We start from the raw sequence: 5,151 nt of genomic DNA, 5'->3' as shown, positions 1-5,151 counted from the left end.
GATTCCAGGGGGCTGATGGAGAATAATGCTACCCATCTTGTGATAGAGAGATTACGGATTACTGTGCAGACTGAGACACATTTTTGAAAATGAACATGAGCATTTATTTTGCTTGACTCTGATTACAAGACACAAGAGTTTGATAATTTATTTTCTTTTTCTTTCTTCCTTCAAGTGAGTAGAGGGAGGGAGGAGGGAGGAAGAAAATAATTACTTGACAATTGAAAGGACTTTAAATTTTATTTAAAAAAAGCCAAAGCTTACAGTCAGTTGAGTTTGTATCCTTCACAGCAGTGAAGATACACATCAATTCAAGATCTCCAATATGGTGTCATCCAGATTTTCCTCAAACATCCCAGTAACCTGAAGCTGGGCCTCAGAAGGAAGGTCTTACCATCTTTAGATAACTGTAACTATTAGAACATTATTCTTTGAACTGATATAATATTTACCCCTTCAGTAACTGCCACCAATTGTTATACTCGGTAATGTAATATGGAAATACTAGGAAGGTATCTAATGCTCCTTCTGCATGCAACAGTTCATATTTTTAAGATGGGAGGAGAGAGGAAGAAAACAGGAAAAAAAGAAATTTACATGATAATTTTGTTGTGTATTTCCAGGGAATAGCAAATTGTGCATGGGAGATTTACAGTTTCATATACAGTCATCTTTTTGATGTACTCTGTTATGGAAATACTTGTTTTGTTATGTGAATTGAAAATAAACAGAGGTTGTAGTTCATAGTAGACACTGAACAAATGTTTCTTTTCTTCCTTCCTCCTTTCCTAAGCTTCATTTCCAGGCTAGTGAATATCTTTACATATAGTGTTATCTTGATTCCTCTTCTTTAAAATCTCTTCTTTCCACATCAGGCATACTCAAAGCCTCATCCAAGTGTGGAGGTAACCCTGGATAAAGGAAAACCATGACAATGGAACTTAAGTTTCAACAAGTTTTACCAAGATGGAAAGTCTTTGAGTAAGATCCAAGTAACAGAGTGTTGTCTGAATTCTAGTCTGCCTAAGCTTAGAGAGGCTTATTACCAGAAAGCTGTCATCACTAGTCTTGACGTTTTGTACTAAGACATGGTAAATTTACTATATGAATTGAAGTGTCTATGAAATAAGGATATTTTTGAAGTGTTTTATTGGAGTATGGTTACCTTCCATTGCCATATTCTAGCTTTAATTGCTATTCTGTTAAGGCTCAGTGAAACTTATACCACAGAAATTTTTTGTTTAACCTAAAGCAATGATGAGGAATTCAAGCAGAAATTCTTACAGGATGCTCTGTGAATGTTAGAGATGGGAGAGACCTTAATGATCATCTTGATCCAATATTTCATTAAGGAGATTGATATTCTGATGGTGAAGTTAATGGCCCCAGGCACTTTATGTTTCAGCAGGTAAGAGGTAAGTATGACTGAAGACAGCGTCAGGAGAGGGTCCTGGTATATGAATCTTATTTATTAGCTTCATTTTAAGAATGTATTATTGCCAGGTATGGTGGTGCAAGCCTGCAATCCTAGTTATGGTGGCATATAACATTGACAGATCTCTTGAGCTCAGGAGTTCTCTGAGCTTGAGTGGGCTATGCTGATCAGATATCAACACTGAGGTCAGCATTAATATTGTAAGCCCTTGTAAGGAAGAGTAAGTAAGTAAGAAACCACAACAATGCTCAAGGAAAAATGAACCAACTTAGGTCAGAAATAGCAGGTCAACACTTTCATCCTAAATAGTGGTGGAAATGGCCCCTTCTCTTCCAGGCTGAGTAAGATTGGTTTTTTATATTAAAGTAAGTATATTATCAAATGAATATAGATAGAAAGAGAAAGGAAGGGGGGGAGAATAGGAATTTTTTCATCTGATTCTTTAGAATTAATCCCCAAGATTTTTCAGATACTAAGAAAAGGAAGTAATCATAACAAGTGGAGACCAAGGAAATGTGCACATCGGATCAATCAATCAAGCTGACTGATGATTGGTTAAGCACCTACTATGTGCTAGCACACCACAACACAGCTAGATTTGGAAGACAGAAGTTCAAAGGATGAACTAGTTCCTAATAACAAGGAGCTTACACAGATGAAACAATAAGTGGACATTAAAATACAAACAGCATCAATACAAAGTTAAGGAATACAAGTCTATTAGTCAGCTTGGAAGTTGTTTAGGAGAGAAGCCACTAGAATTTGATGAATCAAGAAAAACCACTGTGAAGGCATGGAGATTGAACATGGAGGATCATATATGAAGAGCAGAGAGAGAGAGGTCAGTTTGACAGGATCTCAAAGTAAGTGAGAAGGTATAATGTCCAGTTTGGCTGGAAAGATAGTTTGAGGTCTGGCTGTGTAGAGCTATAAAAGCTAAACAGAGATTATATTTTATCATGGACACAATAAGGGACCACTAGAGTTGACTGAGTAGGGGTCAGATCTGGCTTTGAAAAACTACTTTGATGACAGAGGGACAGTGGTGGAGAGAATCTTGATGTAGAGAGACTAATTAATTGGAAATGGCAGCAGTCTAGGCAAGATGTGATGAATGATGAATTAATGTAGTAAAACTGTGAGTGGAGAGAAGTGATTAGATGGGAGAGGTATTTTGGAGAAAAGAATACCAAGATTTGGCAATTTATTGGATATGTAGAATGAGGGAAACTGAGGAGTCCAAAATAATGCTGAGGTTATAAACCTGGGAGACTAGTGGTACCTTTGGCAGAAATAGAGAAGTTTCAAAGAGATGGAGGGCTGGGGGAAATGGAAGTGAGTTAAAATATCTCTGGGACATCCAGAGAACATTCAAAATATTCCATAGGTAGTTGTTTATGGAGGATTTAAGTTCAAGAGAAAAACAGGGGGTTCCATATATAGACCTGGGAGTCATTGGCAGGGAGATCATAATTAAACCTTATGGGAACTAGTTTAATGTAGATATGTTTTGCATGACTTCTTGTGTACTATGAGTATCATCTTCCTTTGCCCTTTAATGAGTGTGATAAGGAGTGGAGGGAGGTTGGGAATTTAGTACTGAAAATATGTTTTTTAATTGATAAAATTTAAAAAATAAACTCCTAAGAATTAAAGAAGTTGCAAGGTGAGAAGAAGGGGAGAGGGGAATGGGGGGAGAGAAAAAGAAAGGGAGAGACAGAGAGGGTGAAAGAGGGAATGGGAGAGGGAAAGAGAAGAAGGAGTAGGAAAAATAAGAGGAGGAGGAGAAGAAGGTAAAGGTGGTTTCCAAATGAAGGAGGTGGTCCCCTGGGTCAAATGTTACCAAGATCAATGAGGATAAAAATAGAGAAAAGGGGGTTGGGATTTGTGAAAATATAGGCAATGGTAAATTGTCCACAGAAAGGAGGAAGGCACAAGCCAGGGTTGGGAGAGGGGAAGAAGAAAAATTTAAGTACTGAGTAGGGTGAGTGAAGACTAAAAGAAGATGCTGCTTCATGTTGTAAGGTCATCTGAGCCCCTTTGCTTCCCAATCCAATCTCTGGCACACTGATGTCATTCTCCATAGTATTCCTCTATTAGCTTTCAACACATAACCCATTAGAACATGAAACTCTTCCAAGTTCATCAAATCCCATGGTCCTGGTATATCAAATCTTAATTAATGTACAGTGGTATTCATTTTTCTCATATAAACTCATTGTTACCAATTTCTACAGAAACCATCACTCTTTTTATGTTCTGCACAGACTTCTTTTCTTTCTACAAAGGTAATTATCTCTTTAGAATCCTAATAGAGTCTTTAAAAAAAATTAAAGTTCTAATTTTTACATTGTGCAACTAAATGAAAGAATGACTGTGGATTCACACTGATTTTATCAACACATCAATTTGTAAAATGTAATTGCAGTTATATGCTTTTTTTCTTTCTATCTTTGATCTACAAAAAAAGTAACTTAATTGAGCTGTCAAAAGATTGAGTTGAAATGAGAAGAAATAATCTAAGTAATTCATGTGGCAAATCCTTGGAAGCTATAAAACAACAGGTAAGTGGAGATTCAATATACCATTTAACGGGCATCATGGGGCAGCTAGGTGTTGCAGCGGACAGAGCACCAGAGGAGAAGTCAGGAGGATTTGAGTTCAAATCTCACCTCAGACACTTGACACTCACTAGTTGTGTGACCTTGGGAAAGTCACTTAACCCCAATTGCTTCATTATGGGTCATCTCCAGTCATCCTGATGAATATCTGGTCACTGGATTCAGATGACTCTAGAGGAGATGTGAGACTGGTGACCTGCACAACCCTCCCTCACTCAAAACAAAGTGAAGTGCAAGTCTTGTCATTATTTCTCTGATGGCATGGTCATCTTCAGCAACAAAGGACAAATACATAATGGGCATCACAGAAAGGTACTAGGGGACATTTAATTTCAATATTGAATGAAGTCAATTGCCCTCCATTTATCCAAATCCCTATTGCTACTATCATATTACTTAATATTACCTAAAATTATTCCTTTATCTTTATTATGAAAGAATCATCTCCCATTCATATTTCAACTACCCTTCTTGAGCATTTTTGACAAAGGTTCTTAGAACACTGCATCAATGCCTAGGCAGTAAAAAGATAATATCAATGTATAGTTGAAAAAATAAGAGTATTTATTGCTATTCATAACAATAATTTAAAAGTCGAATAGAATATAACTATCCTGAAGACAGGAAATGTTATAAGGAGACCCAGACCACACCCAAGTAAGACTCTGGCCCAACCTCCTAAATCATCTCTAGGGACTTTAGGGTGGTGCAATGCCCTCTGCAGGTTGGGGATAAGGTAAATACTTGGTTTCCAGGTTGGAGTTCTGACAGTATTTTCATTTGAAACTTTGCGTATACAGGGCTGAAGTGCAATTACTCCAAAAACATATTCCAGATGTATTAGAGCTTAAACAGGCTTTTGTGGATTGGCACTGGAACCTCCCTGGTATATCTCTGTCTCTAACTCTGTCTATATGTGCATAGGCATATCTATCTATCTATCTATCTATCATCTATCTATCTATCTATCTATCTATCTATCTATCTATCTTTCTCTTTTTCTCTTTCTTTCTCCCTATGTTTGTTCATCTATGTATCCTCTCCATTACATCTTGAGCTGTCTTAAATTTCTATTTATGTCTTCAACATTTAACA

The sequence above is a fragment of the Notamacropus eugenii genome, chromosome 6, assembly GCF_028372415.1.
Source record: "Notamacropus eugenii isolate mMacEug1 chromosome 6, mMacEug1.pri_v2, whole genome shotgun sequence".
NCBI lineage: Eukaryota > Metazoa > Chordata > Mammalia > Diprotodontia > Macropodidae > Notamacropus > Notamacropus eugenii.
The sequence above is the reverse complement of the archived record's forward strand: the minus strand, read 5'-3'. Positions refer to the sequence as shown.